This window comes from Charadrius vociferus, unplaced genomic scaffold, assembly GCF_000708025.1.
Source record: "Charadrius vociferus isolate BGI_N301 unplaced genomic scaffold, ASM70802v2 scaffold166, whole genome shotgun sequence".
NCBI classification, from domain to species: Eukaryota; Metazoa; Chordata; class Aves; order Charadriiformes; family Charadriidae; genus Charadrius; species Charadrius vociferus.
In genome coordinates this window covers 1908003-1917973 of record NW_009649228.1, presented here as the reverse complement: position 1 = coordinate 1917973, position 9971 = coordinate 1908003, and the positions used below count along the sequence as shown (strand labels likewise).

At 38.1% G+C, this 9971-nt stretch overlaps 1 protein-coding gene across 5 annotated transcripts in view; it reads right to left on the bottom strand.

The window, feature by feature from the left end:
- KLHL32 (kelch-like family member 32) overlaps window positions 1–9971 on the bottom strand; it is a 99465-nt gene that overhangs the window by 52915 nt on the left and 36579 nt on the right. The gene's annotated exons all lie outside the window — the stretch shown is intronic.

Below are 9971 nucleotides of genomic sequence, written 5' to 3'. Positions count from 1 at the left end.
ATGGTCAGGATTCCATGCTTTACCACCACGGGTTTGGGGTTTTTTTCCAGCGAAATATAGAAGAAAATCCTATTTAATCAATGCATCATATATACAAGACACATAACCAAATGACAAAATTTTCACTGGCTTTAAGATTTCACCTTGAAGACACCACCTTTAAAAGCAGGATAGGTCATTGTAGGTCCGATTTGCAAGTGTTCACAACTACAGACACTTGTCAGTATCCTCAAAATCCTTTTCAAGAAGTCCCATTAATCTCTTCAACCTTTGTTACGGGGCTGGATGGTGCTACTTGAGTCCAGAACTTGATTAGGACCTTTTAACCAATGGTATATAATACCTATGCAAGTTAAGACTCACAACAGTATCTAGTTAGTCAAATACTTTCAAGTATTTAGTTACAATAAACATTCAATATCAGTCTCTTGGGGTCCTTGACATAGCCATTGTATGCATATACTCCCTGCTTACTTCAGTTCCCCATGAAGGTGGTAATGCTGCAAATACGAGTAAAAATATTGTGAGGAAGGCAAAACAAAATACAAGCACATATAGCACTGATTTGGGGCCTGGCCTATGACATTGGGCCTGTCCCCTAGCTTCCTCCTTGGCTACAACGTGTCATTGCAAATGAGTGGCAATTCCAATCCCAATGTGTTTTGAGGGCTGAATCTACCTGAGGTTACTACAATACCTTCCCCATGATAAACAGGTGTCCTTAGATGCTATGGAAATTCAAGGCCTTTTGCATATATAATTAGAACAGATGTGGCTTTTCGGTAAGCAAGAAGAAAACACTGAAATTTAATTTAGAAGAAACTTCCTTTGCGTGGCTTTGGAAACTTTCACAACAAAGGTCAAAGTGAGGCAAGTCTAGCCAATATATTACTACTCCTCTAATTCAGAGAACACAACAGCTCCTATTAAAATTACTGTAGAGACAATTCCATGTGTTACCAGCAAAATTCCTGCTTAACCGCAAATAAAAGTCCTGGTTTAAGTCATTCAAGATCCAATGCCACCTATGCAGCTAGACACGCTCTGTGGTAGCAATCACAAATCCTGTAAGACTGTGTTGAAACAGATGGGAAATTTAGCAGCAACTTCCTCCAAATTAATAAACAGATGTTTAGAATAGATTACACAGGAAAACAAGTGAATAAAGTTACAAACATTCTTCAGCTTGGAATAACACACTTGCAGGACATTACTGATGGTTAATAAAGTTGTTGATACCACTAATCTTTAGGTTTGTATCTTTAATTTTTAGAATTAGTGAGATGAATGAGGACAATTTATAACTTTCAAAGCTCTGATTACATATTGGCTGAAGATTCAGTAAGACAGCATGTACACATTTATATTCATTCGCGGTTCAAGGCCTATTCAATACGCTGGACAGAAACTGAGGTTTTGTTTTAAACAGAATTAGCCTACATCACAATTCTGAAGCAAGACACTGGTTCTCTGGCAAATCCTACTCTGACGCCGTTGTGGAAACAAAACACTAAGTGATGGAACATGCTAAAATGCTCTTTCATTTACCACTGCTAAGAGATCTACTGGAAAGAGATCTGAAAAACATCAACAGCCTTACATAGAACTTGTTTCTTTCTTTGTGTTTCCCTACAAACTGAAATAGTTCAGCAAAAATGTTTCTCTATTAAGTACTGAAATAGTATTTAACAGGAGTTAAAACTGGATGATGATTCAGGGTACTTCCGCTTCCAAAACTACTTATGCATACTTTGGGCTTAAGTCATTTTCACTACTAATCTTTCTTCTTAACTAGCACTAGTTGAGTGTGTTGTGAGCAGGTGAGATAGATGGATCAAACTGTAATGATTAAGTTATCAGAAAAATATAGGGAGCAGGGAATCAACTACACAGATCTGTATGAAGTTCAGACTTTTTGCCTTTGATGAGAGATGGTCTAAAGAAAAGTCTAAAATGCAAATACTACCAAACTGGGGGATGTAGCAACTTGGATCCTTGGGACTTCAGTCCATCTCCATTAAGTACACAAGGTTTTGAAAGGACAGTGTCTTCTATTAAACTGACTATAAAATGAAAATAAAATTTACAAGGTCTTTTTAATATCTTTTAAAGAGAGCAAACCAAGTCATTCACTATTTTCCTCAGTTTAATACTTCATGTGTGTGCCAAATTGCCTCAAATTCCACCAAATAATACATTTTCTTGTTAATTTCCTGACAAAAGATTCTGCTCCTGCTTAAGATTTCAAACTTGAAATTCATCCCCGTGAAAACAATAATAGCGTGTTTTAAAATACAAAGTATAGAGGAGGCAAAAGATACTTACTTCATAATGAAGAAGGAAAAAAAGTCAGCTCTATTTTGGCTAAGCCAGTACAGAGGACAGAAAAGATGGACAATTAACTCTCTACCACAGTGATACTTCTGAGATAACATCAGATTGTAACTCACTTCAGGCCCAATGTTCTCTTCAGGTTCATCGGTTACGAATGATTTATAGTCACCATTTTGTACTCAGCATTCTGGCTTTTCCCATACTGGTAAATACTTTATAACCAAAGCATTTTCATGTTTCAGAAATACCTTTGCTAAAATGGCTTAACACAACTCAAATTGCTTTAGATCAAAGCAAATTTAAATAAAATGACCCTCTGCTTCTTTACAGGAGGTAAAAAAAAAAGCTCTGTGTATCTGGTGCTTGCATTCCTGTTCTTTCACATTAGAGCTGTAAGTCTCCTCTTTCAGGTCACGTCTTCCACATAAAAGTGCTAAACTAATGCCGCTTAATGACAAATTAATGTCCATGAATAAAAAATACACCTCTAATAGCATAGAGTAATTTGCCATTACAATATCATCATTGGACATGCCCCTGGTTTAATACGATGTATTTAATTCATAACTTAATGAGTGATATATAAAAAGAGAGAGATGAACCCTGCAATTACATTTATGTGAGTCTGTCACCTTATTTGTAAAACCTTAGAGTCATTTACATTCAAATTAGAACAAATGAGTGATTTCACAAAGTGCAGTGATAAATGACCATTGCTGCACAAGACAGAACTGTATTTCCTGTGAAAACATTAACAGTTTCCTATTATTTGTTAAAAATTACAATGCATATTGCCCAGTGTTGTGTGAATAATGACTTTTTTACTGATTAGGTCAGAAGACTAATACGGAGTAAAAATAAATAATTTTTCTTTTCATTTTTTCTGATTTTCGCTGGAATTTATCTGCTCAAACTGGTACGGACTCACACTGCCACCTGCTGCCCACGCCTGGGGAGGAAGGGCCCCAACCACCTTCAACTCCAGCTCAGCCATTCGGGCCGTCGGGTGTCATCTCTCGCAATCAAACAAATTTTCCTGCCAGACCGCTAACTGGGCACATCGCTGAGGACACCGGCGGATAAGGGTAGCTGCACCGCCCAATTACAAATAGTGCCATTTTGGGGGTTCACGCATCTGAACCGCCTCGATTGGTAAGGAGAATTAAAAGCTAAAGACATTGCAGGGCAAGAGGGACGGGGGACATAAAACATTAGTATTGATCAGACGTTAATAAAAACAAAGAATTTTGTACACTAAGCATTCCGGGGTTCATCAGCCTCTCATAACAGCTTTATAAAAATACTAGAAAGATTCCAGAAGCAGGAATCTTTCAGGGGCTAAGGGACAAAAAGGTCAGGTAAGGAGGCCACACTGGCTAGAAAGACATCATGAAAAGGGCAGGGAGGGAAACAGCGAAGCAATACAGCTTTTTTGTTCCTATTTAAAATACACAAAGCTGCTCTCCCTTCCTGACAGAAACTGCAAAGAGAAGGAAGACATAGTAGTATCTGCCGCTTCCCAGCTTGTGACCTCTCCTGCGATTCTGACGCAGACCGGCAATGTGTATCCACACAACCAGCTACACAGTTGGGGACCTTTAATTTTGCCAGCAATAGTAAACCTAGACACTCCAGCATATTTTTTTCATACATCCATCAGCAATTCCAATTCAGCTTTGCCAACGGTAACTTCACTGGGGAAAGCAGAACACACACACACACAAAGCCAGCAGGTTTCCTGAGCATACTTGCACCACTTTCTTTAACAGTTAACACCCCAGGAGCAGAATATCCACTATCACATCTCAGCTAAATAGCTGCAAGGGGATTACAGTAAGAATGGGATTCAAAGTGACTGTGTATACTGTTTTTACTTTCCTCACTGACACCAACTGAAAAAAGGAGAAAATCACCATCGGATTTTTTTTCCTCAGTCCCATTCTAAGTTGGAATCCTCAGTAGTGCATTCACGTTTCATATGTATAAATATCTCTGTAACGTATCTGCATGTTAAAGGGAGAGAGGAGATAAATTCTCACAGTTATTTTTGAGCTTTGTACAAGAACTTTCCTAATGACTGTCAATAGCTCAACGACTCAACAGCTAACAAAACATGCTCCTTCAAAAAATAGGAGGCTAGCACAGCAACAACCGATTGCATAACACTGAAAACCAGCAAAATGCAAGATGACATTATTTCTGTCTACTTTGTATTCTTGGTACGGGAAGGTCACTTTTTCTAAAGTTGGTAGACTCGAGTTTGATGGTGGTGGCTTTGTAAACCACGCTAATTCTGGGGGAGTGGGGAGGTGGAGAGTGTGCATGCATGTACTTAGATTAAAAACTTGGTATTAGTTTAAAAAAGGCAGGCCGTGGTTGCTAGATGACCTTTAGATTTTTTTCCAGCAGTTTAATTTGCTCTATATGAAAAACCCAGGAGCTAAAATCCCAACTGAGCTGGGGCTTCTAGCAATACAAAGGTGATGCTCTCAATCTCTGGTGTAAGAATTAATTCATCTCTGAAGGACTGCATCTCAGTGAAAGTTGCGATTGTGTTGTTGGCACCGTTCCAAATGGAGAAGTTGGGTTTAAGAAAAACAAATGGCTTTAAAGCTCTGGCCCCACCATGTATGCACGCTCCTTTTAATTCCACAGGCAGATTCGTTTGTAGCTTCTTCCTTTTAAAAAGAGTAACATATTTCAATCTATAAACACACTCAAATAGTTTAAAATTAGTAGGAAAAAAGATCCAGTGCTCATCAAGTGCCCATACACCATGAATTTTTTTTGTTTTATAAGCCTACACCGACCAGTACAGTAGAAGGTTAAAAAAATAAAATGCCCTACCCAAAACAATTTGCCTGCTTCAATTATTACCAAGAGTTATTCCAGGAGGTCTTATTTTATCATTTGTGAGTTGGTTAATCTAATCTTTGCATTCCAAGCCTGATCCTGCTCACTGTCTGCTTTTGTATAGTATATAAGAATCCAGAGCACACAGTACAGAGGAGGCTCTGAGAAAACTGACTGCTGCTGTACAGTGCTGTGTTTTTTCAGGCTCATTTTAATCACTCTCCTAAAATGTTATTTTCAGCTTAAATTAGCCCTCTTTAAAGATGCTACAACCGACATCAGTAAGAACTGTACAGATATACCTGTGGCAGAGTTCTATGCACTGTAATGAAGTTTCTAAAAGGTAACCTAGTACACTTATCATTTAGCAGGGAACTTAATGCAGTTAAAACTAACAGGAAAATTGGCACCAAACTTTTAACTTCCCTTGACACAACAACATTTATGATCCAAAGAACAATTTTTAACAGTCAGGGGAACTTTAATGGCAGTCAGGATCACTGCTCTTGTCTCCTACACCTGCTGCTCCTAGCTACTGTGAGAATAGGAAATTATTTCCAGCATTGAGTACAAGGACAGTCAGCTAACACCACTTCGAATAAGGCTGTATTGAAAATATGCGACTGTTCAGCCAATAAACATCACATAAATGATATCCCAGGCTCTGTCCAGCACGTAAATTTAATTTGTTCTTCACAAAATATGCTGGATCTGGCAGCAGAAAGTTAAAGGGCTAAGTGTTAACAACCATGCCATGTCTTGCCTCTCAGAAACGAGTGGGTTGCTTTGGACAGTTCTGCAATTTCTAGACCCCTCACTCACACCTATCACCTTGAATGTAACTCAGGAGGTATATAGAACTCCACTGAAAACAATAATATTGGACTTGTAGAAAACACAAAAAAATCCTTAGCTTTAAGATTTCAAATATGGACAATTTTATGTCCCAGGTCTCTGACTGCTGGTGGAAAAAAGCCTCTGGTTTTAAAACTGATTACTAAAGCTATACCCACACAATATTGAGTTGATGTTGATCAGTAGAAGGAAATCCCATTAAAAACTCGTATTCTCAATAGCATTCCCTCCTTACTAAGACTCTTTGATTGTTGAAGTAATTTGCAGTTTGTGGCTCTCTTTGGTACTGAATACACAAACAGCTGAGGAAAAAGACAAAACTTCTTACATCCGCAATCAGTTATGTAACTCAGACCTATTTATGAAACAAACATTTCTACACTCTGAATAAATCTTTTAACATATTTATTCTCTTTCATAAGAATAAAGTCGTCATGTACCCTTCAGAAAAACATCTACAAGCTTTCAAGTACAAAATAGGTCATCACAAAAACACTCCCTAATACCATGTTCTCTATAGCTCCATTTAAGAAGTCCATTCTCATATCTCCCTCACATTCAACACCTTCAACTATCTTTCTCTTGCCTTCTCCAATGTCATAGTAGGACAGTTGTGGTCCACTGGAACTCTATAGGCTAAAACTTTCAAGGGAAACAAGACATTCAGATAACCTGTTTCATTTCAAAGTCTGCCTGCTGCTTGCAGCTCTCCGCGTTAGACTCCTTTAAAAAACCTCAGCCAAAACTGACAATCAATCTGAGCTGGAACGGGAACTCAGGAAACAAGAATCTTAGAGAACTGGATGTGCACTCTGCAAGCAAATGCTGTGTGCGTGATCACAGACCTTAGTGCAATTCAAGGTACACAAAGCTCAAATCTTCAGCTTAGCTTTCCCACACCTACGTAGCAGCAATACAGCTAAGAACAATCACGTTGACTTACTGTTTGTTTAGGTTGAGATGGATGTGCGAGATTTCATTGTTTCAACGTTTAAAGTACCTGAGAATTATGTAGATGACATGATCGAAGAGATTCATGAATATGTATGTATCTCAAATAAAATATATCAGCATGCTTCAAAAAAGTTCCCCTCTACCAATGAAGCTAAAAACAAAACCCCCAAACAGCAAAGGCTGAGGAGTAATCATAATTAAAGACATGACACTGCTGAGGGGGGAGGAGAAGTCAGCACAACACAAAGCTGGAATTAAGACCTAGAGTAAGGAATGCTTGGGTATTTCTCTTGTTTGCAAGTAGAGAAAATATGATCTACAATTCTTTTAAAATAAAAAATAGTAAATTATCAATCCAAAATGAGAATGAGTTTTCCAACGAAAAAACAGAATCAACATTAGATGCTACAGAACATTTGATAACGTGAAGTTTATAGATGACAAAACACATCTAGTAAACTAGCAGTGTTGTCAGAATCCTGCATTACGTCACGCTATCATAAAAGTCTTAGAGACGGATATTACCTAATTGGAGGGGGCGGAGGAGGGGAGAATGTTCCTCACCTTTTTCCTGTTTTTCCTTTGATCAAAAACTCTTCATAAAAATGCCATAATCACATTCAAACAAATAGCTACAGAAATCTTTTTGAGATTTATCAACAAATTAAAGTGCTCTAAGCTGATTGGTCTATAAGAAAGAGGATGTGTCTTATAGTCAGAATAACATCTTGTTTATTCTGAGACAACTGAGAGAAAATTCCTTAAAGATCAGTGCATATGTAAGTCAGTGTTGGCTGGAAATGAATCTGCCCCCAGTGCACTGCAAATTGTCTTTGACAATTAGACACTTCGACAATCATCTTCAGTTAATTAGATCAGTACAGTCATCTTTGGAACCTCAAAGACTACAAATATGCCTTGGAACAGATATGTGTATGGGCCATGTCAATTGTATTCGTAGCAAAAAAAATCCTTATTGAAATCAATAGAATAATTACAAGCCCCAGATAAAAGTATCAAGAAGAGATGAAACTGTCTCAAGCTCCAAAAAACTGACAAGCTGGAACATCTAGAGAAAGAGAAGAACTGAAACAAGCTCTAACAACAAGAGCAGCACTCTTATACAGGAAAAGCCTGGTCCAATCCAAACAATTAAAGACAACCCAAACAAGTTAAAACTCTGTGTGATCATTACACAGCAATAATAAATGACAGCTAGATCCCACATACTATATTTCCTGAATATATGCTAAACTAAGCTAAACCTGAACAACTTGAAACAGAAAGAAAGAAATTCACTAGTACAGTAAAGTAAGAACCCTGTAGCACTCAGACTCATCAGAAAGAAGAGAAAGGGCAAGCATTTTTCTCTTCCCAGCATCTATATCATAGCATGTGGGGTGACAAGACACTCCAGTTACCAAGAGCAGCAAGGATAAGTGGCTTTAAGGAAGCCTTCTTTAACTACATAGATTTTATTTTTAGATAGTACTAAAATAAAGCAATAGATATTTTTAAAATCACCCAATAGTATGTAGAATATAAACAGATATTTGATACAATTAATTTGGACTCTGAAAGATATCACAGTCTTTATGCATAGTACTTTGTTGACTTCTGCTAAAAAGGCTTACACAACTACTCAAGGTTGATTACTTGCATGGACTGTAACTCTGCAGAACAAACGACAGAAATTCTTACCATGACCTATTCAGACTGCTAATCTGTCTGCAGATACGTCTTGCTGGGGTGAACCTGCTAAAAAATACTTCAAAAAGAGTAAAATACAGTCTAGAGCCCAGCATGATGCAAGCTACAGCTGTTCCACAGATGTCCATGCAGATTCAAAACCTTACAACGAGACCCTGATTTGAAAACACAGAACTACCGCTGCTTTCTGTCTCCCAACACATATATTCTCCTCCTTATTCCCTACCTTCATCATTGTAAATCTGGACACTGGATCCCACTTTCTCTTCATTTTTACACCACTGTAGCTCCAGTTACCCTAGCCTGGCACAGTACTCAGAGTACAACAGACATCTTTCACATAATTTGAGTATACTGCATATTGACTGTCACCTCCAGAGAATTTTTACTGGTGTGTTAATTAGAGTAAATTGGCAGCAACATTTGCTCACTCTGGCATTTGGTTTTTTTTGGAGGGTAGTGTGGTTTTGGGGTTGCTTTTTTAAATTCATTAAGTAGTCTGTTCCTAAATACTTGACTATGGCTTGTACATCAAGGATGATATCCAAAGCACTGCTAACTCTCCAGTTGTCTTGCCACTGCAGTGACCTCCAGATTAAAAGTATTAAGATGGTGCTGAGGGATAAGCTACAAATACCAAAGGCTTCTGTGACCTGTCTCGAGTAGAAGTTAGCACAACGACTTACATTGGGCACGTACCTGCTCCTTTCCTACAGTCCTCTCATGTCCCTACCTCACCAGCACTGCAATACTCAGCTTCTTCCCTACTCTTTAATATGTCCCCTAGTTTCTTTGCTGCAATGTTCTCTTTGGTTCCATTTCTGATAAAGACAGAGCATGTAAGCAGCAGAAACATGCTCTCAATGACTGATTTGTTAAGAGGGCATTAAATACACTGTATGACTATCAATGTTAGACCTGTATCTTCTTTCTCATTACAGTAACTCCTTCCCATGCCCGCCTGACAACTGGTAGGCCAAATGTTTTTGTGGCTTGTTTGGCATCTCACATTTCTTATTTCAACCATCTTTCCCATTACATTCCATGTCTGTTTTCTCAGAAAAATTAAATCCCTCCTTGCATTCCTGAAAACAAACTGATACAAATTGCAGTACCCTACCAGCTCCTTTAACTTTCTAGTCAATCTATAATGCACAAATTAATACCACCTTATTCTCTGAACATACATTTTGAAGGCTTCCCTAAGGTTAACATTCAAAGAACAGATTCTTTCCCCGTAAGACACAGAGCCTTCAAGTATGTCC